Source organism: Mesoplodon bidens, assembly GCF_964165515.1.
Source record: "Mesoplodon bidens genome assembly, chromosome: X".
Taxonomy (NCBI): Eukaryota; Metazoa; Chordata; class Mammalia; order Artiodactyla; family Ziphiidae; genus Mesoplodon; species Mesoplodon bidens.
In genome coordinates, this window is record NC_138163.1 from 138,252,222 (window position 1) to 138,279,640 (window position 27,419).

The 27,419-nt window shown below is 44.5% G+C and overlaps 1 protein-coding gene across 9 annotated transcripts in view; it reads right to left on the reverse strand.

Annotated features, from left to right (window-relative positions):
* The window catches only part of LOC308608560 (steryl-sulfatase-like), a 171,738-nt gene that overhangs the window by 102,300 nt on the left and 42,019 nt on the right, over positions 1-27,419 (reverse strand). For 5 of the 9 annotated variants that reach the window (XM_081221783.1, XM_081221782.1, XM_081221784.1 and 2 more), the window contains exon 2: positions 23,378-23,505. The exons of 2 other annotated variants lie outside the window; for them this stretch is intronic. The gene's annotated coding sequence lies outside the window, so the exon portion shown is untranslated. Of the gene's footprint in view, positions 1-15,710; positions 15,767-17,275; positions 17,388-23,377; positions 23,506-27,419 lie in introns of all 9 variants that reach the window. 2 more of the 9 variants (XM_081221788.1, XM_081221786.1) reach the window with 2 other exon arrangements.

Sequence of the window (27,419 nt, forward strand, 5' to 3'; positions counted from 1 at the left end):
GGATGGTCAGCTGTTACTCCGAAGCTCACGCTTCAGCAAGCTAGTTAACCCTCTGCCTTGAAGGAATTTCATAGAAATGATGATCAGCCTGGCCATCTTCCCAGGGAGGATGGGGTGCTCCCTCCCCAGCACTCACAGAATCACTGATGTTCTTATAGAGATTATAAATAAGTGCACAGGGCACTTACTATAAGCAGAATGCAAAGGGATTTTTCTAAAAAATTGCTTTGGTAGTTAAGATGGTGCACAGCTGAAATGCATGGCCTCATCATCATCAGAGCATTCTCCCAGGTATGAAATCCAGCCAGAGGAAGATGCAGGGTTAAATTTGTCCAAAGTGAGGGTATGACCACGTCCTTGGTTGTGAGTCTGCAGGGAACTCGCCCCAAGGCCTCAGGGAACTGTGAGCTGGCCTGACATGTACAATGAGACAATGGGACTCTCCAGCAAAGAGCCCTGTGTGCTTGGGTGTCGGCAGGGCTTACACCCTGGTCCCCTGACCAGCGCCAGATTCTGCCCTCCATCCTTCCCCCCAAGGAGTCAGCCTTCCCAGGGCTGGGGTCTGGGGAAGCAGGCACAGCCCCCTCATTCCCCATTAGAGTGGCACCCTGCTCCCCTGTTCTATCTACCTCATTGGTCCAGGCGAAAGTGAAAGCAAATTGGAATGGGGATCTTCCCAGCCTCTTCCTCTTGGAAGAAAGAGTTCAGAAACAAACCAAGGCAGAGGACGATGCAAACTCCAACAGAGCTAAGCATGTGTCGCTTTGCTTTCTCTGAAACCATCCTCCGTGTCTCAAGATGGTTAAAAGAAGTCCAATAAATGTCTTTGGTTAAGCAGAACGCATGTATACAATTTAGGGAATTCCCTAGCAACCCAGTGGTTAAGACTCCATGCTTCCACTGCAGGGGGCGCAGGTTCAATCCCTGGTCGGGGAACTAAGATCCTGCATGACGTGTGGCACAGCCAATAAATAAATAAATAAAAATAAAAAAGGTTTAGTAGTACAGGAATAGGGCACCATCCCTCCCACGGTGCTCATGTAGCCTGCAGATGGTGCCTGGTGCTCAGGGATCACCCCACGCACCCCTCTGTTTATTTCCCCATGACCTTCCCATTCACGCCAGTTTCCCCAGCTCCAGACCTCTGGGCTCTGGGTCTGAATTTGGTTCCCGGGATCTGCACTGTCTGGCTGTTTGCCATCGGACCCCAAATACCTTTCGACGACACCCCAGAATGCAAATGCTGACAGTGAGCCTCTGTACAGTTAGGAGACAGGTACATAGTTGAAAATGTTAAAAGTAACAGAAGTTATAGGATGTGAAAAAAGCACTGCGTTCACTGCCAGTTAAGAGGTAGAAAGCCAAAGGGACCCCCAACGCTCACGTTGACAAGATAAAGCACAAAGCCTCATAGTCATAATCAGGTACTTAATCGTGGAGAAATTCACATACCATCAAATTCACTACACAGACCAGTGAAAAGTGTACGGCTCAGGCATTCGGTACCTTCACAATGTAATGCAACCATCACCTGTGTCTAGTTCCAGAATGCTTTCATCACCTAAAAGAAAACCCTGCACCCATCTACTACCCACGCGCCATTTTCTCGTCCCACCTGCCCTTGGCAACCACCAACTTGCTTTCTCTACGGATTTGCATATTCTGGATATTTTCTATAGACGGAATCCTACAGTATGTGGCCTTTTGTGTTGGGCTTTTTTCACTGAGCATCAGTTTTCAAGGCTCATCCACATTGTAGCCTGTGTCAGTGGTTCATCCCTTTTCACGGCTGAGTACTATTCTACTGCACAGGGCCATGCCGCGTTTCTTTATCCATCTGTCAATGGACATTTGTGTTGCTTTCACTTTAGGGATATTTTAACTAAGTGCTGCAGCGAACACTGATACAGAGCTTTTTGTTTGAACACCTGTTTTCAGTTCTTCTGGGCAGACACCTAGGAGTGGAGTGGATTTGGAAATTCTATGTTTAACTAACTGAGGAAGCGTCAGACTATTTTCCACAGCGGCTGCAGCGTTTCACCTTCTCACCAGCAATAGGACACTCTCCATTAAAATCATCATTTTTAAAACCCACGGGCAGTCACACCTGTCCCTGCTCCCTGGCCAGGATGGGAACATGGGTCCAGCAAATCCAGGGCAGGAGAGCGAACAAGGAGCTTTCCTCAAAGACCCAATAAGCCAGCAACCAGGCTGTAAAGCAGAGTGAAACCCTGTGACCCTCACCAGGGCTCAGATCCCAAGCTCTGTTAAAGAGGAAGTGTGGACCCCACAGCAAAGACCGTGAAGCCAGAGGGAACTCAACCTAATTAAAGCTACGACAAGTAACATCTAACCTGACAGAGTGGCTCACGCCAGAGGCCGGGTAGACAAGGGGGTGTGATGTTTTCCAGGGGTAAAACATCAACATGCAATTCAGTGTTCGCTATTCTTTTACACTCCATGTCCATCATTAAAGATATGTATGTATAAACACACATATATATGTAGAAATGTATAAACTATGCATACACATAGCTATACATACATTAGATGTAAAGTAGCATATGATGTGCAGTTGTTAAAATGATCAGACGTACAGAAAGACAAATATCATATGATATCACTCATATGTGAAATCTAAACTATGACACAAATAAGCCTATCAGAAACAGAAACAGGCTCACAGACATAGAGAACAGACTTGGGGTTGCCAAGGTGGGGGGATGGAGTGGGAGTTTGGGGTTAGCAGATGAAAACTAGTATGTATAGAATGGATAAACAACAAGGTCCTACTGTAGAGCACAGGGAAGTATATTCCATATCCTGTAATAAACCATAATGGAACTGAAAAAAATGATCAGGCATAGCCCCTGAAACATCCATAATAATAATAAATATGTCAAAGGATCCATAAAAGAATTTAAGCACGTTCATTGTCTTCCACTGGTAGTACCTTTTGGATAAATGGTATCTATAGGCTTTGTCAATCAATTAATAGGATTACTAGGCAGTAATTCAAACTGCCTTCAGCTGTAAAGCAGTTTTGACATAAATATATAAGTAGATCCAGTCTTCGGGATACAAAGTTCACAAAGAACTCCTCGGGCTGAACGGAAGATGTGCGTGCAGGAAAAGGTTATCTTCAGGTCCTCTGTTTAGGGGAGCATTCTTTGTCTTGAGGGGAAACAGTGAAAATCTAGATAATACAGGACCCTTCATGATGATAACAGTCTCTGGGTTAAAGGTTAGTTTGAAAATAACTCTGGGTATCACAGCTGAAGGCATCTTTCCCCACATACAGCTTTGTTCTTTGTGCTCCATTCCACTGGGGTGTCCTCACTGAAAAGCATCTTGTACAAAGCAGACACACTATCGGCAACGATCCTCAGACATGGAACCTGCATCAGATAGCTGTAGCAATAATAAACCCAGAAGATCCATGGTCAAGCAGCAACATGATGATACTTAACAGAATATAATTCTACATAATTAAATAGCTAATAACAGCAGCTCCTTATTTATTAAAACGGTGCTCAGCATCATCATAGAGTAGCTGTATGCATTAGGTAAATATCCAGAGACATGCACATACTAACTAGAGGGGCATGCAGGGTGATGATCTCATTCATAAACAACCAGAGAATTTTTAAGTAAAAAAATGAAGATATGATGATTTAGCAATACCACTCCTGGGCATAGACCCAGAGAAAAACTGTAATTTGAAAAGATACATGCAGCCCAGTGTTCACCACAGCACTATTTACAATAATCAATACACGGAAGCAACCTAAATGTCCATTGACAGTGGAATGGATAAAGAAGATATGATACGTATATATACAATGGAATACTGCTCAGCCATAAAAAAGAATAAAATAATTCCATTTGCAGCATCACGGATGGACCTAGAGCTTATCATACTAAGTGAAGTTAAGTCAGAGAAAGACAAACATCATGTGACATCACTTGTATGTGGAATCTAAAAAATGATGCACATGAACTTATTTTCAAAACCGAAACAGACTCACAGACATAGAAAACAAACTTATGGTTACCACAGGGGAAAAGGGGGGGAGGGATGAATTAGGAGTCTGGGATGAACATATACACACGACTATACGTAAAATAGCTAAACAACAAGGACCTACTGTATAGCACAGGGAGCTATACTCAATATTTTGTAATAACCTAGAAGGGAAAAGAATCTGCAAAAAGAACAGATACATATACATATAACTGAGTCACTTTGCTATACACCTGAAAATCACACAACATTGTAAATCAACGATCCTCCAATTTAAAAAAAAGGAAGATATGATAAACTTGAGACTGGTTACCTCAAGATGTATCTGCCGCGAGATTCTTTTACTTTTTTTTTTTTGCGCGGTACGCAGGCCTCTTACTGTTGTGGTCCCTCCTGTTGCGGAGCACAGGCTCCGGACACGCAGGCTCAGCGGCCATGGCTCACGGGCCCAGCCGCTCCATGGCATGTGGGACCTTCCCGGACCAGGGCACGAACCCGTGTCCCCTGCATCGGCAGGCGGACTCTCAACCACTGCACCACCAGGGAAGCCTGCCACTAGATTCTTGAAAGAGTATTTCTATAGGTGGTTTGTGTGCACTGTGGAGGGCACATGGTCATCCCTGGCACCATCATGAACTCACTAGGAACAAAGCACACCGCTCATCCTTTACGATCAAGCCACCAGATTTCCAACTCCTGATAATATCAGCCACAGAATGAACCGTAATTCTAGCCCAGGATCTGAAAAATCTCACGTGACAGTACCTATGAGTTGTAGCTGGATAAACAGATGGTCCAAAGGAGTGCTGATTTGCCAAAGAGTTGTAGAAAATGCGAAAGGTTTTTGAGAATGTGCTCTACAACTTTGCTCTATTCAATAATTTACACCAATGACGTGTATGGATGAACTACAAGAATATTTATCCAGCACGTGGGGGCGAGTTTGTGCTGTGGAAGAGAATAAAGTCTCAGAAAGACCTTGGTAAATGGAACACATGATGAAGATCAGCAAAATTAAACTCAGTGTCAAGACCCATAATCCACTTATTTAAGAAGCATAATCATTGGTACCAGGACGCTGACATTAAGATGTGGCGTGGGGGGCTTCCCTGGTGGCGCAGTGGTTGAGAGTCCGCCTGCCGATGCAGGGGACACGAGTTCGTGCCCTGGTCCAGGAAGGTCCCACATGCCGCGGAGCGGCTGGGCCCGTGAGCCATGGCCGCTGAGCCTGCGTGTCCGGAGCCTGTGCTCCACAACGGGAGAGGCCACAACAGTGAGAGGCCTGTGTACCGCAAAAAAAAAAAAAGATGTGGCATGATTGCAGCTCCTGCGAAGGAGATTTTAATGGATGAGAAATTAAGCATTAGGCAGGTGAGCCATGGAGTGACTTAAAGTCACAAAGGCTAAAGTTCATGCTGCTTGGTACCCGTTAATATGGAGATGTTTTGGTGAGCAGGAAGAGAATTTACACTGGACTCTTCACACATTGTACCACAGTGGGAGTAATATTTTTCAGTTCAGATGGCTGCTATTTAATAAGTACAGGGGACAACCTGGCTATGAGGTGAGACCAAACAGGATGCCCAGGGGCTCAAAGACCATTTTGCGTATGTGATCTCTCAAGAATCGGGAACATTCCACCCAGGGCGCGAAAGGCACTTGCCTTTCAATTTGTTTGAGTGGCTTGTCTGCAAAAGAGAGAAGGAATTTAGTGGCTGTCTCAGAGGCCAGAGCTAGGACTTTGTCCAAAATAAGGACCATGACCTTATAACAGCTGCCAGACCATAAGATGATCAGCCTGTCAGATAGCATCTATCGGAGATAGACAAAACCCCATCTGTTGGGGATACTGCAGAGGGATTACTTCACCAAGAAGCCGGGAGTTTGAACAAAGTGACTAGTATAATCCTTCCCAGCCTGGAGACTCTATCAGTCCATAAGCAAACTCAACATCTAAAGATATACTGAAGCAGAAAGAAAAAAATAAAAGCGTACGCCATAGGAAAGAAACCCAACCAGACCAGTGTTCTCCAAGGCACCTATTCACAGGACGTCTCTTTCTTTGCCTACTAGATGGTGGATGGGGTCTCCTGATGAAATAAACTTGATAGGAAGATGATAATGAACAAATAATTTGGCAACATAATTTAATTACGGGTCATCTGAATGTTTTGAAAAGGCCATAAAAGCAGTTTGCATCTTACTAATTAGTCCCATTTATAACCCTTGCTCAACCTGCCCTTGCAAAGCCTCATGGAAAATCATTATAATCAATGGAAATTACCCAGCAACAACAGTTTATAAAAACAAGTACATGGAAATGTGTGTTAAGAGAATATCCAACAGAAGCGGGTCGCTCCCATGAACTTCCCAACTCGGTTTGTTTCAAGGTTAAAACAACAGGCATTCTCACGATCTTCAAGGCACCATCTCCAGGTCAGGGATGTGAGCAGAGGTCCAGGAGATGGAAACTCCATTCATTTACCCTCCGTCTGTAACAGGGAGGAACAAATCTAACTCCAGGTTGGATCTGTTTCTTTTATTTTCATCTCTGTAATTCTACTGCTTTTGCTACAAGTTCATCACTAAAAGGATGTTGCCTATACCTTAAGTTATAGCCAGTGGCCCACCTCTGGGCCCCCTGCCTTCCAGGTCATGAGTATCAAGCTAAAATACCTTTGTTCAGCTCACAGGAAACATCCCGACCAGGCCCACCTGTCAATGGCTGCAGGAAGGAAGAAATGAACACACCCCCTTTGCAGTCTGGCCAGAACCAGGAGATTTTAGCAACAACTTATACCCTTTCTTACTTGACCTCCTCAATACCCCCTCTTTGTTCTATAAAAGAAACCAGCACCCAAACCCGAGTGAGATGGTTTTGGGACACGAGTCCACCATCTTCTCGGTCTGCTGGCTTTATGAACACAGTGGCTATTCCTTGTCCCCACAACTTGTCTCTTGATTCACTGGTCTGTTGTGTGGCGAGCAGTAGGACCTTGAACTCGGTAACACGTTCATGGTTTCTGCACCAGCGGGAATTTAGATCCCATATTCGCAGAAGGAGCTTCTCCCTGGAAACAGGGACTCCCAACCAAGTCTTGGCATCCCTTCTCAAGTATCTCTCTTTTTTTTTTTTTTTTTTTTTTTTTGCGGTACGCGGGCCTCTCACAGTTGTGGCCTCTCCCGTTGCGGAGCATAGGCTCCGGACACACAGGCTCAGCGGCCATGGCTCACGGGCCTAGCCGCTCCGTGGCATGTGGGATCTTCCCAGACCGGGGCACGAACTCGTGTCCCCTGCATCGGCAGGTGGACTCTCAACCACTGTACCACCAGGGAAGCCCCATGAATAAAATTTTTAAATATTTTTTTTAAAACTGGAATAAACAATTACTAGAAAAGTTGGAATTACTGCAGTTACTGGAAATAACATCAAAATGTTAATAAAAGATTATTTCTGAATGGTTATTTTGGAAGATGAGAAGACTTCCACCTACTTCCATATTACAAACTCAAACCAGTGATATAATGGATAACTTTAACTTCTGTTTTGTGTACCCATTTATTTCTTAAATACAAACTATACTTTGAAGAATGAAGATCTAGTCAAAATTATCAAATTGTATAAAGCCCATGAGAAAACAGCTCTGGAATTGGTAATTAGGAGGTTGCTGAGTCCCAAGACTGGTGTTTCAGTGAACAAATGGAAGAAATCATTGCAGAGTTTGAGAAAGAACATGCTGTCAGAAAGTGGAAGTACCATCTACAGGTTAGTCACATAGAAGCCCACTGCTAACACACCATCCCCGCGCCTGACTGCCGGCCTCTAAGGCCAACACCTGAACAGCCTCCTGGGCTCACTTCTGAGTTCCTGTGATTGGGATCCTGTCTCCACACCTGACACAAAGGAACTGGACCCCAAGCCCTGAGCTTCCTACACCCATTCTGTGTGTGGCCCTCTTGGTCCTCATCCACAGGCTGGCTACAAGCATCCTATCTTTGGTGATGCAGGATTATAGAGAGGTCCTCTAGACCAGAAGGTCCAAAAGAGCTGAAGTCACCCAACAATCTCCATGACAATCCTTAGAGCTAACATGATGGGGGTTGCGGGGCGGGGTGGGGGCCAGGAGTAGGAAGAAAAAAGCCAAGGGAGGCACACAAAATACTAAGGAGTTGGCCTGGGACAGCGGTGGTGTCTAGTTCCCTCCTGAGGTCATAGATGGATATCATTCTTACACATAGAAAAGAAACAGTAACAAGGTTGTGCACTGATTAGAAACCACTTTAAATGGTACCACTTCCAATAAAAACGAGATACACAGACACTGAGAGAGCAAGCCCTGCATTTAATGCTGATTACAATTATATCGTGCAAACTCACTGCAACACAGTAATTGTCAGCAAGAAAATCGTTAGGTTCAGTACAATGCCTCATCACATAATCCAAAGGGAAGAAGCATGGTTCCTGTGTATGTAAATATGTAAATATTTGGGTGATCTCAGAGGGATTATCTCCAGGGGCATGAATTATCTACTTAAAACAACTAACTCCAGGGACTTCCCTGGCGGTCCAGTGGTTAAGGCTTCGCCTTCCAATGCAGGGGGTGCGGGTTCCATCCCTGGTTGGGGAGCTAAGATTCCACATGTCTTGCGGCCAAAAAACCAAAACGTAAAACAGAAGCAATACTGTAACAAATTCAGTAAAGACTTTAAAAATGGTCCACGTCAAAAAAAATCTTAAAAAAAACACACAAAAAAAACTAACTCCAAGGGCAAGAAGACCCCCAAAATCAAACGTCAGCATTATATAAAAGCCCCTCTATACATGGCAAACTCTCAGTGGATAAAGTCCAAGAGATGCTAGTCTATCTTGAGACATAGTTCTTTCCCAAGTATTTATAACCACGTCCCCATCTCAATTCAAATCTTCCTCTAAGGCCATAGTTTTATGTGCATACCCCTAATATTATCACAGCTTACCCTGCATTTCTTAACTTTTGCCCTGTAAGTAATTCATTATACACTGATGGCTGCTGACTGTCCAAGAATGGGGAGCGAGAGTCAAGAACCCACAGACAACTATGGACGTGATGGATTTGCATGGGGGAGGCCCTGGAAGACGGTGCAGGAAAAGGACATCCAGATGTTTGGATTCAATCCCAGCCTGGATTGCAGACTTGGGAGAGGTGCCTTCCCCCCATGTGGAGCAGGGCAGGGATGCTCCAGCCCTGCGACTGAGAAAAAAAAGAGAGAAAGGGAGTGCCATGTGGGTCCAGGAGCCGTCCAGCCTTCTCCCTGAACCCCACCAGGAGAGATCTTGATGGATGGCCACTGGGAATCTCAGCAAATGATGATGGGGACCCCAAGAGCATGCCACAGACATACTCACACTATGGGATTCAAGAAACAGTGGCTGCAAAGAGAAAGAAAGTCGTTTGCACGGAGGACAGCTTTCTCCAAGGAGACAAGGTCCACAAACCCAAGCCAGAGAAATTAGGCAGAATTTTAAGAACACCAGCAATATTCTTGCCCCACTGTTATACACACCCTGTATAATCCCCTCTCCTTGAGGGGGGTGGGGGCGGGACCTGTGAATAGGATGGGTGTCATTCCTGTAATCAGGGCACTGATCGGTTGACTCAGACAGATTGATCTCAGAGAGATTACCTTGGGTGGGCCTGACCTAATCAGGTGAGCCCTTAAAAGGTGCAGAGCCCAGAAGTCTCTCCGAAGTCACGAGAGGTGTGCCCAGCTGGTATCAAAGGAGAAGCAAATAGCTGTGATGAGAACCGCCTGCAGGGCCCATGTACCCAGGAACGGTGGGTGACCTCTAGGAGCTGAAGGTGGCCCGGGACTGACAGCCAGCAAGGAGACAGGGAACTCAGACCCCAACTGCAAGAAACTGAATGCTTCCAGCACCCACTGAAGTTAGAAAGGCATCCTGAGCCTCAGAAGAGATGGTCAGCCTGGTGACAGGCTAAGCAGAGGGAGCATCTATCCCTGGCCTGGACTCCTGACCCACACAGGCTGGGAGATAATTTACAGAGGTTCCTTAAAGCCACTGTTTGTTGTGAAACAACAGAAAATGAGTACAGTGGGTATAAATCTTAAACCAAATGCTTTCCTATCCAAAGCTAGAGAGATCTCAGGATAGGAGATTTGGTTTACAAATGTATTTCCATATCCCACATATGGAAAAAAATCTGTGGTATTCATCACTATATCAAATTCTTTTCTTTTTTTCGTACCACCTACAAATAGGTTTTAAGCTGCATCTGTACTCTACGTGGTATGGGGCTCAGCACAGCCCATGGCATCTCATAAAGGCCCAGGATACACTGTCTGGATGGAGCAACCTCAGAGCAGATAGAACAACGGGCATCGTGGTGGGCTGAGTCCCGACCCCCCAGAGATGTCCACGTCCTAATCCTCAGAACTTGTGACTATCTTACCTTAAGTGGCAAAACTTAAGTGGCAAAAGGGACTTTGCAGGTGTGATTAAGTTAAGGCCCCTGACATGGGAAGATGGGCCAGGCTTAGCCAGGGGGGCCCAATGTGAGCCCAATGTGAAGACGGGGAGAAACTGGAAGATGCTACTTCTGCTGGCTTTGAAGACAGAGGAAAGCAGCCAGGAGGTTAAGGAATGCAGGCACCTCTAGAAGGTGCAAACGGCAAGGAAACCATTCTGCCCTTCAGTCTCCAGAAGGAACTGGCCCTGCCACCGTCTTGGTTTTAGCCCAGTGAAACCCACTTTGGACTTCTCACTTCCAGAACCCTAAGATAATAAATCTATGTCGTGGTGATTTATTACAAAGTTGGTGGCAATTATTACAGCAGTCACAGAAAGTGAATATAGAAAGGAAGCGAAGAACCTAGGGAAGGGAGACTTCGGGGAGGAAATGAGAAAAGAAAGAAAAAAGTTAGCATCCGATTTAATGGCTGGTTTTCCTGCTGTTCTAGAACTGCAGGAGGCCAGGAGACCATTCGTCTCATGCCCTCCACAACCAACTCAACTCCTAGGACAGTGGGGAACTGAGAAAATATTTGCACACATTGATTTGTGGACAGGGCATGACTCTTAACAGATAGGTGTAACCTTGGACGAGCCGTTAAGTTATCACGTAAATGATTCTTTCTGTTAAGTTACAGAGTAATTCTTCAGTTCTGTGCTACGTTCCTGACCAGTTTATAATCAGGAATGAGTTGACAAAACTACCAGAAAGCGTACATGCAAGTTTCTTTGGACATAATGATGCTTTTTCTATCCAAGGCCCAATTTGGAATATAACATTAAAATACTCTGAACTCTAAATTTTCCTCCATCTACCAATATTCCTGCATGCTGTGGTAAACCTTTAATATTGGGGTTTGGTTATCTCATCATTACGTACAAGACCTTTTTTACTGACATCATTTAGAAACATTACAGTGTTTATAATGAACATTTATGAATTCAACCAATAGGGAAAACTGTAAATTCAGTCCTTCCCCTGCCTGAAAGTGCTCATGAGAGAGATTCTCTTGACTGAATTGTCAGAACATAAGCAATATTCTCTGAACCTCCACTTCCCCATTCTGCCTTAATCTTTAGAGGTTGCACATGTCAGGGAAATACTTGAGGACCCTGCCAACAGAAGTCATATATGCATGCAGAAGTGGTTTGAGAGCAGTGTGCTTATTTTTCCGAATAAAAATGCAACTGCCGAGGAATGCAGGAAAATCAATCAGCAGCTCTTAAAAATGTGTTTCCTTTACATGAAAATGGATTACAGGAAAAGAAGATCAATTTGCTTGCCCACCGCACACAAATGAATTATCTCCTCTGATACCCACTGCATCTGCACGACAGATCAAATAACAAATAAATTCACAGCAATGTGTTTCAGCCTAACTGTGGGTAGCTCTTCAACTTAGAATTTATATTTTATTCAACGGAGGGCCACCCTTGCCTTTTATTTAATGCTTTTTGGATCCTAGAGCTCAATGTTTGTTTGCAATGGAAAAGAAAAGCTTTAATGATTGAGAAATGGGACAAGATCTTGTTATCACAGAGTTAGGATGAAACATTTGAAATAGCCGTCCTTATAGATCAAAAATGATGGGGCTTCCCTGGTGGCGCAGTGGTTGAGAATCTGCCTGTCAATGCAGGGGACACGGGTTCGAGCCCTGGTCTGGGAGGATCCCACATGCCACGGAGCAACTGGGCCCGTGAGCCACAACTACTGAGTCTTCGTGTCTGGAGCCTGTGCTCCGCAACGGGAGAGGCCACGACAGTGAGAGGCCCGCGTACCGCAAAAAAAAAAAAAAAAAAAAGAGGATAGTGGTAGCTGAGCAGTCAAAATCACACTCGACTTGCAACATAATGCACCTGGATGAAAGCTACAAAGCTACCTCTGAAATCCTGACACCTACCCCTCATTACTGTGCTCACCTGGAGGACCACAGAGTTCCCAAGACTCTATGTTATGGGAAAAATGGTCCAAAATCTGGTATTTCTTATCTGTGCAATCTGGGCACCAGACATGTCCAAGACCAGCAGCATTGCCTGCAGCAACATGCAACAAAGACTCTGCGCTGGAGAAGAATCCAGAGTGGAAAACAAGGCGGGGGCCACAAAGTAATTCAAAGGAACTATGTGATTATGAACCATGATCTGAGAATGGAGAAGGGTATCTAAGCAACTGGCTAAGAAGGAGAGGTATGGTAAGGCGGAGGGCGTCATCAACATCCTAATGAAAAAACGTCAAGCGATGAACGAGGAAACCATGATAAATTCATATCTACATGAAAAATGTCCGGCCTCCTTAGGGATCAAGAATTAAAAGGAAAACAGAGAGGGCTTCCCTGGTGGCGCAGTGTTTGAGAGTCCACCTGCCGATGCAGGGGACACGGGTTCGTGCCCCAGTCCGGGAAGATCCCACATGCCGCGGAGTGGCTGGGCCCGTGAGCCATGGCCGCTGAGCCTCCGCATCCGGAGCCTGTGCTCTGCAACGGGAGAGGCCACAACAGTGAGAGGCCCGTGAACCGCAAAAAAAAAAAAAAAGAAAAAAAAAAGAAAACAGAGGGAAAATGCTATTTGTAATCTATCAATGTGGCAAATACAATGACAGGATGAGTCTGAATCTCAGAAAACGGGGACTCCTGCTCGTGGGTTATGTTATTGAACATATGCTCCCTGGACGCTTGGGAGCGTATGTGAGGATGAATATAGTCTCAACAGTTTTACACTCTCTGAATTGGTGTTTGCGTTTCTAGGAATTTCGTTTTCTGTGAAAATATCAAGAGACCCACACAACACTCGTGTCCCTTATCAATATATTGCTACCAACCTTAGTTAGAAATTTGTGAAGCCAGGAGAGTTGGGGAAAGGTTCAATAAATTATGTAATAGGATATTATGCAGCCCTTAAAATTCTTGATTTTCGAAGACTATTATTTTTTCATGAAGAAAAACTTCAGGGTATAAGTTTAGGGTGGGAAAGGCAAAATCTGACAGGAACTAAAGGCAGCAAGATCGCAAATAAAAGAAGTTCATATTTATATATGGATATGTATGTTTTCTGTGTCTGTGTGCATAGACGTGTATACACAAAACTGAAAAGAAAGATGATAGTTCTAGGGGAGCAGGACTACCAGTATTTACACGATGCTTTATACCTTCTTGTATCTATGTATCGAATGTTCTACTTATCTTTGTAATCAGGAAAGAAAAAGAGCCTGCAAAGTACAATTTAATCATACTGTCTTTCTGACGCTGGAGACATTGTCAGAGTAAATGCCCCAAACTCCTCAAATACAATAATTTGTACAAATGGGAATAAAAAAGAAAATGACCCTGGGCTCCCAGTTGGCCTGCAAGACCCTAATTGAGAAAAATTCAATTTGTTAAAGAATGATGATCTGCCAAATACTGTGCGTCTGGCCCTTGTCATAGAATCAAAAAAAAAAAAAAAGATTCCCTTTTTAAGCCCTTACTCCTTTAGCACAAGCGCATAATAAATGGGTAATAAATACTTGTTGCAGAGAATTGAATTAACACAGATTTCTAGTCTCTACAGTTTTCCCCTCGTGAAAGAAAGCTCTGATTATTACAGTGCAGAATTTGAAGATACAACAGCAAACATACCCTAGGTCTAAAACCTTGGGTTTTCCCCACCTTCAGAACCCTCATCAATGGTAAAGCTCGATTTTTTTATCCCAGCCTCTTTTTCGGTAGGTTTAGCTGGAAAAAGGAAAATGATCCCCACGGTGTCTGCTGAAAAGAGAGACATAAAAGGTAGAGCAATTATTTCAAATTGAGACCCCTGTGGATTTGCAAGGAGGAAATAAACACCATGATGGCGGTGGGCATGACTTCAGGGGTCCGTCCTGGCCAGGGACACGGCCAGCCCACAGCCTGAGGAGGGCTCGGATTACCCATCTCAAAGGTTTTGTCTGTTCTTACATTATAGCATTGGCGGATCAATGTCCATGAAACCCACAATGGGACGGAAAGCATCTAAATTAGTGTTCCAAGACAAATGCACCAAATCTCCAGGGCGGTGCCCCAAAGCATTGCGGGACTGCCCCCCAAAATACACACAAATAATAAAATACTACTCATGGGATCCCCCCAATACACACAAGCCACAAAGAGCCAGCCACTCAGGGGGATCCCCCCCCCAGATACACACAAACCACAAAAAGCCAGCCACTCGGGGGACCCCCCCAAATACACACAAACCACAAACAGCCAGCCACTCAGGGGGATCCCCCCAGACACACATAAACCATAAAGAGCCAGCCACTTGGGGGGATCCCACAGATACACACAAAGAACCAGCCAGTCATGGGTAGATCATTATTGAGAAGCATGCAGTGGCAACAGGAGTATGGATATGATAAGAGGACACCTGTCCTTCCCAGAGAACAGCCAGAAAGGAGATAGGATGTCAAGTGAAATTGTTCCTACAGGGAAAGAACCTGATGGCTCTTCTTTGTAGTGATCACAGTGACACATTTAACTCTAACTCTGCAAAAAAAAAAAAAGAAAAAGAAAAAAAGTCTGGGTGTGCGTGAGAGAGAGAGAAAGAGAGAGGCTAAGAAAAAACACAAAGTGGGGTTTGGGTTTTCATGTTGAGAACATTCTTAAAGGAGTATCTTCGCTGTTGACTCATCGTTTCACCACAAACATGCCCCTTGGAGAACATTCTCAACACGGAATCCACAAGGGTGCCGAACCAGAAACGACTACGTATAAACACAGGTCTGTGTGTGTGTGTCTAAGACCACTATACGGTTTTTATGTATGGCTTCATTCAAACTGTAGGCGGCAAAGCAAACTACATGTCAAATGACAGCTTCCACGGTGGGGCGGCTGAGGGGGGGATGAGGGGAAAAGGGGCAAAATGGTTGGAAAATGAGAGTCCAAGGGGGGGCTGTGCTGTGGGCGAGTGTGTATGATAGGCACCATGATTACTGGGACTTGAGTTCGTGGGGGGTGTGAACCCAGGGAAGCTCCCACTACCAGACTCAGAGCTGGGGAAAGGTGTGAACCACGGCACTAGGCATCCACTTTGTTGTAGGAGGCTCATTCTCATCACTAAAGAAACACCCCAAATGCATCATGTCTCCTCCCTCTGTCCCTCGCCCATCCTTTCCCACTTGACCCAACAAATGCCCAAAGACCACAGAGGAAGCTGGAAATTCACTTGCTTTTAGGATGCAGCCTGGTCCTATCCCACTCCTTCTGCCTCTCGAAATACAACTGTCACGAGAGTAATCACACTAATAAGGTTGGGAAAGCTGCAGCCTTCTTTTTTTACATCACAGACATTGTAAGGTGATTCGAGATTTCAGAGTCTAAGGTTACTGTGTAGAATTTCAAAGTTTCCTGCAAGCCCGATACAAAATTTTCTGAAGGGAATTTCATCTTAGCTACTGAATGCTTTCCAATATTATGAAAGAGTTACAGCAAAAAAAATAGTACTTAAATGATATTTTCAAATTATTGAGAAGGAAACTAGAGAATGGGGACTAAACCAATTCTTCACATTCCTAAGGAAGATGACTTACAATAATATCTGAAATAAACTAAAGACCAGTAGTTTTTTAAAAATCATGGAACGTTACAAAGTTCTCTAACACTTCAAATGTGTGGTTTCTGAATAGGAAACCAAAATTACTTTTAGTTATCAGTATGATGTTCAGTATTATTAAATGTGCTTAACAAACATCTTCTGGATTTGTACGATAATGTCTCCAAAAGTGAGGACGTTATTAGGCAATTTCCTATTTCTAGCAAATAGAATTGTCCTTGAAAGATAAATTTATTCTGGAGTCGATGTTTTTTGGCTGACACTTATTTTAAAAAGCAAAACCTGCAAGTAACTAAGTAAGGAAATGACATCTACTCATTACTGTAAATGTACATTAGCTATGCATTTGATCAACCCCTCCCTGAATATTAGACTGTAGCAATAAATAAACTTGAAACATAACTAGAAGCAACTAGCTCCACATTCATCTGGTATGAAATGTTACACAATTCAAAGCAACTCAGCAAACCCCCTCAGGCTCTGGAAGCAAACTGCAAAAAAACAATCAACTAGAGACTAATGTACAGTTAATAAAACTTTCAAATTCAAGGAAAGAACCTAGGTTTCAAGTCAAGAAAGGAGGGGATTAGGAAAACATAATATAAATTGGTAACTTTCCATTAGGTCTTCAAATCCAGAGTTGATTTTAATACAAAGAGAGAAATAAAGTAGTATAGGTTAAAGCAATATAGAGATATTCTTAAGGCAGTACAGAGATACAACGTAGTACAATGGTGTAGGTTAAGTAGTAGTATACCAACCACTCATCAGCAATTGATTATAATTTTAAAATTCAAAGATTGTACTCCTAAAATTATAAAAATCTAATTACAGACATTTTATGACTGCCTTCCAACACTTTATACACAAACACAAAGAATAATAAGCTGTTGTATAGATTATTTCCTGACTGACTTCAAATAAGATCGTATTTTATACTTGAAACAACACAGTAGACTATCTTTCCATACAACTCACCCCTAAAATGGAAAGTTTAATATGAGCTTATATAGGAAAAAAAATCAAAATAAACAGAACACTGGACATGCAGGATAAATATTGGAACTGCTACACTTCAATGACTGTCAGTAAGATGAGTAAAATACATGCAGTGGAATACGGCAGGAAATTCCTGTACCTTAGTTTAAAATTTTGTTTCACTAAACAGAAAAAAGTACCTGCTTACGCCAGGAATCAGATACTTCTGCTCCTCTCTGGAATCCCAGGTCGGCGAGCGGGAGACAATCTTTACCAGGTATGAGGTTTCATCACTTGTGGCCAAGAGGAAGACTGAGCAATCCCACAGAAGAGACAAAGATCATTTTTTACATTGTGTAAGTTAGAAGCCAAATCACATCAGAAAGGCTTTTTTTTTCTTTTTTCTTTTTTTTTTGGCATGCAACTTTCTTGGTTGACTGAAATCCAAAGAATATCACTTAATATCAGTATTCATATAGCAGAGGAACCATTTTTTTTCATTCATGTATTCAACAATTATTTACTAAACATCTACAAGGCACCCTGCATTGCTGGACGACGGTAGGGAGAGTTGTATGTTTCCTGTACTCACAGGGCTTACAGAGCATCTGCAAAAGCAGACAGGATCCAGATCAATACTGGACAAAGAAGACATCCACAAGGGTATGAAACTGTCAACGGGACCAGGGCGCGTGGAGCATGGTGTGGGTCTTACAAGCTGGAGGCCCAGTGCAAGGAGAGGCTGGCTTGTGTGGAGGTCCAGAGGAGGATGAAAACAAAGCAAGGGTGAGGTGGGTGCAAGAAGGGCCTGAGGGACACGGAGGGTGCCAGGAGCCCTATAATCCAGGCCTTTCCAGCCGTGGTTCTGGAATTCCACCTGCCTTCCGATGGAAAGCCGTTGGAGAGCTCTAGTAGGGCCAGAGGCAGGATCAGGCCTGGGTGTTGAGAAGGTGCCTGTGGCTCCCGGTGGTGGGAAAGGCCTTGATGGAGGCAGACCGATCACGGGAGGCCAGAGTGTTGCACACGTGGGAGATGAAGCCGGCTGAGCCCAAGGTGTGCCACATTCAGCTGGAGAAACAAGAGACAGCAAAGAAGCCCATGCAAGGGGCCTTCGGGGCTTTTTACATTGGAGAGCTTCGCGTATCAATGCCATCTCTTCCAAGACAATCCATGAGGCTTTTTGTTGTTGTGAATCCCTGTGGCTCAACAGCAGGGCCGCTAAGGAAATCGTGGGTACGACACAGGGGAGGCCACGGACAGACCTCACCCATCTTTATGTAAATAACTGAACAGGCTCCAGCCTCACTGCTGTCCTCGCTTAGAAGACAGGACCGTGGGGAAATCAGGGGCAACTGTTTTTACTTACAAATCCTCTGTCCATAAGAAGGTCCACTAGAGATGACTATCAGCGTGCGTCTGCTACAAGTGGGTGGAACCAACTGAGACCACTTCCCACATCCCGGGGCCTAAGGAAGTTCCCAGGAGCAGCCAGTGGAGCCCTCGGGGTTCCAACAGGAATGGTTTGCCAAGCACTGAATATCGGGTTGAACGTTCTAAATGTCTCCCCTGGAATGGACGTCAAGGTGGCAAACTAAGCATGTGGCTGGATTGTCTGTAATGTCTTCTTATAAATGGAACGCCTTGTTCCTGAAGTCTTTTCACACGCTATCTTTCTTTTTTTTTTTTTTTTATATTGAGGTATAGTTGATTCACAATGCTGTGTGAGTTTCAAGTGTACGGCAAAAGTGATTCAGTGATACAATATATGTATTCTTTTTCAGATTCTCTTCCATTACAGCTTAGTGCAAGATACTGAATATAGTTCCCTGTGCTCTACAGCAGGTCCTTGTTGTTTACCTATTTTATATGTACTAGTGTGTATCTGTTCATCCCCACCTCCTAATTTATCCCTCCCCCAACCCCTTCCCCTCTGGTAACCATACGTTTGTTTTCTATGCCTGCGAGTCCATTTCTGTTTTGTAAATAAGTCTGTATGTTTCATTTCTTTAGATGCCACAAAGAAGTGATATTTGTCTCTTTTTTCACATGCCCTCTTTAAAAACGCTGAACAAAAGCACTGCTCTCGATTCTGAAGGCAGGCAGCGCTTGCCAGGGAGGACGCCCATGGGCTTTGTGAGTCTGGCACTCACGCGAAGATCCACAGACCCACAGCGCCTGAGTTAACTGTGCTGCGGGAAATCACACAGAGACAAACACAGAAGGTGAGGTACCAGAACCCTCTCCCCATAAATCCCGACACAACTCCCTCAGCTGTATTCAGGGCGGAGCCCACTGTCACGTGAACCCTGTGTCCTCAGTTCAGACACAGCAGGAGCTGGGAAGGTTTGGAAGGGGGCATGGGAACTGTCACGGACACACTCTGAGTGCACCTCTTGGCAAGAACCTACTGTGTGCTCAATGGTATGTAAAGAAGCTACACGGAAAGGCAAGATGACAGCCTCCACAGTTACTTTGTAACTAGCGTGTACCAAGAGATGGATTCGGGGCTTCCCTGGTGGCGCAGGGGTTGAGAATCTGCCTGCTAATGCAGGGGACACGGGTTCAAGCCCTGGTCTGGGAGGATCCCACGTGCCGCGGAGCAACTAGGTCCGTGAGCCACAACTACTGAGCCTGCATGTCTGGAGCCTGTGCTCCGCAACAAGAGAGGCCACGACAGTGAGAGGCCCGCGCACCGCGATGAAGAGTGGCCCCCGCTTGCCACAACTAGAGAAAGCCCTCGCACAGAAATGAAGACCCAACACAGCAAAAATAAATAAATTAATTAAAAAAAAGAGAGAGAGAGATGGATTCACCATCTTTAGAGCCACGGGGATGATGCTGCACCGCACACAACCTACAACCACACCATAGGGTGATCCACCAAAAGGGAACCAGAATACGGAGGGCCCCATGGTCAGCAGAAGCTCCCTGGAGGCAGGGACACACAACATACACCTCTAATGACTGGCCCTGTACAAAATTTGAAAGACAAAAATCAATGGAACTAAACCACCTTTTCAAACAGGAGAAGCAAAATAAAACGTCATACGTATTTCTCCCCAAAAACGTTTTTCAGAAACTATTCAACCTTACAAAATATTCAAAAGAATAAAAACAAACCCAGGTATACTCCTTCACTTAGGACGGCTAACTGTTGACATGTTGCCACACTTGCTTGCTTGCTCTCTGTCTCTATGTGTACACATGTGTGTACACACACAGAGGTACCTAGGCATACATCACACATTTTTTCTACATCAGAAGAGTTTAAAAGAATAAGGCATGTACTCGTATTTGTGTATCACGACATTTCACAGGGAGCTGCACACAGGATGGCTCTTCACCCCCTAAGTAGTCTGGCCTGGGTCTCCTAGAGTAAGGACAGTTTTCCCCCGACCTCGCTAACATGAAAACTATGAAGAGTAACACTGATTCGATCAACAAACCTTCTACACAGTCCCCAAATAATTGTACCACCTGGGTCTTTTTTCCCATCCAGGATCCATTCGAGATTCAGATACCCCTATGTTTCTTGGTCTTTTGAAATCTGGAACCATTCCCTCACCCCTGACCTTTCTTGGTTTTGCATGACTTCTGGGGGAAGCATCCAGGTTCAATTGTCTTAGACAATGTAGTACGTTCTGGATTTGTCTATTTCCTCGTGTACAGATTCAGGTTGAACCTTCCTGGCAGGGATATTATACCAGTTTTTTGGTGCCCTTCTTGTTACCTCCTATGAGGAGGTACGTGACAGCAAGGTGCCCCACTCTTGGGGGTCTCTTGGTAAAGAGTACAGCCCGCAGATTGCTCTACGTTATGTCCCAATTTACTTCTTAACGAACCTTCTCTCCATCATTTTCTCTGAGACACACAAAATAGTCACGGTCATTTTTTTGGTTGGGATTATCTTGACCCCCAGATGTGCTTTTACTATCATGGGTAAATTTGCTGCCATCAAATAGTCTTAATTAAGGATTTACAGTCCACTTGAGGAACGTTTTTATCATCCTCAAAGGATTAAAAAAAAATGACTGACTATCCTAGTAGATATTTGAGCAGAGTGAGCAACAGACGGCTGGCAGGTCCCGTCAAAGAAAATGATATCTCATAAAAAGCAGATTTCCTCCTGTTTTCTTTTTCCAGTTCATAAGAAACCTTTAACATCCCTAAACATTTTTTTGGGGGGATGGGAACGAATTAGAAATACCAGAGACAAGATCAAAGTATTTCCTTGATTATAATTAAAGTCTTCATCCACTTACAGAAAGGGAAAATTTTATGTATAAGAACTCCAAACTCCAGATGGTGAAGTACATTAAAACACCCTGTGAGGACACCTTTATGCTGGTAAGATACAATGGATATTGTTATCAGGCATTTAGGAACAGATATTTTAGTCACCACTGAAAGACTCTCCCTTTGCATCGACTGTTAAAAAAAGGATAATGTATGCTGTATGAATTTAGCATGAATGAATCATGACTCTTTTTCAGCTGCCTCCTTTTAATTAGCTACTGACTCTGTCCATTTTTCTCCTGGGCTCTTCTAGCTGGGTCCATAGAATGTCAATCTCCCTCCAGACTAAAATAACCCCCAAAATATATTACTCAAAGCATTTCCCTGCAATATACAGTTGTCTTGCAGTGGAATAAAAAGAAGACTCTACTTAGCAGGTGCTTAAGGCTTTGAAAGCTGGGTCACAAATCAAAGCCAGCTCCTGCATTAACAAGAACTTTAGAAAATATTCTTTAAAACCCCCAAAAGTTTGTTTCTGAAAGAGAAAAGGAACACACGATCCTTTTGAAGAACAGAAATTACAGAAATCACAAGAGAAAATGAACCTCTTAAGCTGCTCAGTGTTAAGAGTGAACACAAGCCACGGTTCTAAGCCTCTGTGGATGTTTGTGCCAGGATGAGAACCCTGTGCTTCTGTGTTTAGGTTTAACAGAAAAAAAAAAAAAATCCTAAAAGGTGATTGTATTTTTCCTCTCTTTAATTTGTATTCTAACTCTAATCCCTCAAAGTAAAAGACCATTGAATATTCTATGAAGAAAGAGAAGATTAAGCTAAATCTCTTGTTGTATGGGACAGGGTTTCTCCACGTGGCACCCGTGACGTTTGAGGCTAGGGTAGCACTCGGTTGTGTGCTGTGTATTGCAGGATGTTTGAGCAGCATCCCTGGCTTCCACCCCCTGGATGCCAGGAGCCAAGCTCCTCCAAAGTTATGAGACCCAAAATGCCTCCAGAATTTGCCAACCTCCCCCTGGAGGGCAAAGCCACCCTGCGGCAGGAGAAGGGCTGTCGTCGGTAACCCCCGAGTCCCGAGCTGCATTGTGAAGATGGTTACATCTGTCTGCACTCCATCACCTTGGCTGGCAGGATCATCCAGGTACTTTTCCTACTTCTCCCAAACAAAGGGCATCCTTTACTTTTCATAACCGCCCTGGGAACCTGTCCTGTGCATCTCCATTGTACAGAGGAAACCCAGGCGCAGGAAGGTTAATCCGCTTCCTGAGAACGAGACCAGCAGGTGGGGAGCTGGGATCCAAAGCCTGGGTCTCCCTGACTCCGCATGGTTCCACCTCTGGGAGCCTCTGCGTACCAACGCGAACCATATCTTGTCTGACAGCATTTCCGTGCCCATTCCTCCAAGCCTGCTGCTGGTGGGTGGGTGGGGACACTGAATGCCCCGCAGTGCCCCCCTGACATCATAATGGCAGAGTATCATCAAGATGCAGCCTCTGTCTGAGAGGAGGGTATAGAGCAGGGAATGTCACCTGCAAGGTCTTTGCAAGCTGCTTCCTTCATCCTGTCCCCATCAACATCACACACACACACACACACACACACACACACATGCTCACCTGAACCAGGGGCAGGCTGCAGGAAGAAAGCCTGTACTGTGCCTTGGGTGATGAGGCCCACACACATTTAGGACGTGTGTCCTAAATCCACCCCTAAATTCTCTGAGACACGCTGATGATTACTGCTGACTAGTGTACACGCCCTCACGGGCCCAGGACCGCTCTTCTCCAGGAAAAACTGTTTGTCCCCGTTCCTTCTCCCCTTTAACAAAGTGACCTTTTGTTGGAGAGTCGGGTCTGAAGGAAACGCAGAGCTGGGGCGGCTCCAAATTGATGTCACCCCTGCAATACGGTAATGTCCCCAAACACCGTTATAAAGGGCACCAAATACCCACAGGACACAGACAATACATGCAGTCAGGGCGAGGAGAGTGTCTTGTGAATAGGTCATGGTATTTCCAGAGCCAAAGGAGCTGTCCACGCGCTTCTTGTACTTACAGTGGCAACAATTTCAGACAGTCCTGGACGACTGTCCTCCAGATTTTATGTTACGGAGACCACGGTGAGCAGGAACAGGGATGGTGAGTGCCTCTCAGCAGACGGAAACAGGGGGCACCAGGCTCATCCTGTGAATTCATCCAAAAGAAGAAGAATCGGACTCCGACCAACCACATTCTGAAACACTTCAATGAAACGAGCTCTTTCTGGCCTAGGGGATTCCTCCTCCTGCGTGTTTCTTCTTTCCATGCTCCGCCCAACTCCTACTCATCCACAGGGGTCAGCTGAGTGGCCACCACCTCAGAGAAGCCCCCTGTGATTCATACAATCTTTATAAAGCATTTGCCCCATGGCTGACGAATCCTAGCACTGTTTTTTCTTCCCCCCTCGATAGCAGTTGTCACTATTTGCAATAGTCTATTTATTTGGTTTCATTTTATTTGGTATCTGTCCTTCCCACAGGCTCTAAGAGTCAACAGGGCAGGGCTATTTCTTTGTCACAGCAAGCTCTCGCTAAATATTTTCCCAACAGAGCTGGGGTCAGAGGCTACGGGGCAGGGGACTGTGCCCCCATCTGTTTTTAGAGCCAAGTAAGAATGTTTTCACATTTTTAAACGGTTGAAAAAAGGACATTTTTGTGACACGTGAAAAGTCCATGAAATTCATATTTCAGGGTCCATAAGCAAAGTCCAAAAATACTGGAACACCCATTCATTTACTTATTACCTGTTTGCCCCTATATTACAAAGTCCGAGTGGAGTAGTTGTGACAAAGATTGTTTGGCTTGAAAAGCTGAAAATGTTTTACTATCTGGCCCTTAACAGAAAATGTTTTTCAATCTCTGGTGTAGAGCCCCACCCACGAATTGAAAATGAGCTCAAAAAAAAGCCAACTCAATGCCCTTCAACCTGAAGAATATATATACGTGTTTTTTCAAATTGTTGACATTTAGACAAAAACTAGCATGTCCCATGGAAAAATTTATTAATGTGTAAATCTATTGTTTATCCTTTTAAAATAGGAAGCATAATGTCACTTGGTAAATAATATTCACAAGGGGCCTCCCTGGTGGCACAGTGGTTGAGAGTCCACCTGCCGATGCAGGGGACACGGGTTCGTGCCCCGGTCCGGGAAGATCCCACATGCCGTGGAGCGGCTGGGCCCATGAGCCATGGCCACTGAGCCTGCGCGTCCGGAGCCTGTGCTCTGCAACTGGAGAGGCCACAACAGTGAGAGGCCCGTGTACTGCAAAATAATAATAATAATAATAATAATATTCACAAGAGAATGCCACGTTAGAGAAAAATTACTATTCTATAGATTTTTGTCAATTTAAGTCTTGCTTTATTGAAGTTCAGCTCCCAGCAACAATTTCTTGGGTTCAATCAGTACCCCAGAAATATTTTCCCTCCAGAGATGGCATTTGAAACTGTCATCCATCTTCCAGCATGGCTCTCCATCTTAGGTTCTATTGAAAACAAATGGTGTAAAAAAAGTTCATTTGTTCCATTTTTAAAATTAGATTCCACATATAAGTGAATGAACTTTTTTACAAAACAAAAACAGATTTGCAGATCTCGCAATCAAATCTATGGTGACCAAAGGGGAAACACGGGGTGGGGGGGAAACTGATAAATTAGGAGTTTGGGATTGACCTATACACACTACTATGTATAAAATAGGTAACTAAGAAGGACCTACTGTAGAGCACAGGGAACTCTACTCAGTACTCTGTAATGACCTCTATGGGAAAAGAATCTGAAAAAGAGTGGATATATATGTATAACTGATTCACTTTGCTATATACCTGAAACTAACACAACATTGTAAATCAACTATACTCCAATAAAAATTAATAAAAGTTAGAAAAAAAATTAAAAAAAGGAATGGTGTGTCATCAGTGTTGACCCTTCGCCTTGTCTTCAGGAATGAAGGAATCTCTGGGCATGGTCACCTCTTCTGCCCTCTCACCAGGATATTAATTGGCGAGATTAAGATCGTAAGGACGTGGATTTGAACACTTGGGTGACGCCCCTTGCGAGGCAAGGCAGGGAAGATCCAAATCATCATTTTTCCTTTCTCTGCGCACACCTTTTATTGACAGGAAAAAGATTTTAAGAGATCAGCATGGAAGCCCTCTGACCCGCATTTGATACTTTAGGAAGAGGAACAAACACATGTAAAGGGATTAAGTCACAATGCCTCTCACAGTGGTATTGCCACCAGGGACTATACCCGCAGGAGGAACACACACAAAGGAAAGTCTAACGGCCCACGCTCAGAGCACACTTTTCAAAATAACACTGGCATGTTCTCACCCGGGGCGATTTTGCTCCACAGGGGTCACTGGACAATGTCTAGAGACATTTCTCGTTCTCGCAAATGTGTGGATACTATTGGCATCCAGTGGGGAGAGGCCAGGGATGCTGCTAATTACCTTACGATGCACAGAACAGCTTCTCCCACTGCCAACCACAAACACGCATCCAACCCAGTCCTGCACCGCAAAGAACGAGCTGGTCTCAAACGTCGCTAGTGCCAAGGTGGAGAAACTGCGTTAGATAATCGGCCTGGTCATCATGAAACCGGGTGTGATGCCAGAGATGGGCAAAAACGTGGATGGGGCTGGAGGGGGCGTGTCACACCGGTGTGTTCCAACAATCACGCACGGCCAATTATGAGTGGTAGTTCCACTATGACTGTGATAAGTTGTGTGAAAATAAGTCTCTGGAGATGAAATTTATAACCCAAGTTATAGCCACAGAACAAGAAAAGTGAAGATCAAGGGGTTAGGTCTGCTTTATTATTAGGAACCTATATATATATATATATATATTTTTTTTTTTTTTGCGGTACGCGGGCCTCTCACTGTTGTGGCCTTTTTCGTTGCAGAGCACAGGCTCCAGACGCGCAGGCTCAGCAGCCATGGCTCATGGGCCCAGCCGCTCTGCAGCATGTGGGATCTTCCCAGACCGGGGCACGAACCCGCGTCCCCTGCATCGGCAGGCGGACTCTCAACCACTGCACCACCAGGGAAGCCCCAGGAACCTATATTTTGATTTAGTTTGTGAGTTAACAGTAAGCATGCTCCATGACCCTTCCCACTGTTTATCTAATCGTCGCAACTGTCATTTACTTGGTCATTTTTTCATCATTCTCATCCCCTCTCCAAATGAGGTTTTAGTTGTACAACACTGAAAATCACAACAGTGGTGTAAGGGCGGAGTTAGAACCCACCATTCCTTGTCCTTGATTGTGAGACACCAAAAGCCCTGGAAACCGAAAGATTTTTGTACATTTTGTTTTTTATTTGGCAGCGAAACCCAACCTGAACCGACTTGAGGCATCCGTCTTGTCTCAGCGCTCGTGCCTCAGCTGTTTGCTAGCACCACGTTGCACTGTCATCAAACAGTAGGCTCAAGTGCACTGGGAAAACATCAAAAGGAGGTCAAGATACCTCCTGAGTAACAGTGAGAGGAAGAAAGGAAGGTATTTGTCATTAGCAATAGCCCAGAAGCATGGTTATTAGATAAGGTCAGCCTTGGAGGACTCCTACTTGAAGAAGATGGTCTAGAAAGATGGTAAACAGATGAAAAGGGTGGTGGATGAAATTCGACCAATGTGTTTGCCATAGGTTTGCAGATCTTGTCCCAGGATCTATTTCCTGGGGCTCCATGAAAAACAAAAGCTGATACGAACTTTAGTCCTGAAAATACATATAACACAGATGAAAACAGCCCTACCTTGCTACTAAGCTATGATCCCAGAGAAACCCTTACAAGCTGTGGCAGAGAGGTCCTCAAGCTCAGGATGACGGTCGTGAAAAAAACAGCCAAGACGATGGAAATGTGAACTCAAATCACCTATTCATCGTCACCCACACGGGAAGGGTTTTCTGAGAAATATTCCCCGAGTAGTCCAAGAACCAGCATACCAAGAGTAGACAAGCCAGGCTAGAACAAAACTGTAAAATAATATAGTTTCTCTCTCACACACTTCTTGTGAAATGTAACACTTCAGGTACTTATTTCTTCTTGGATAT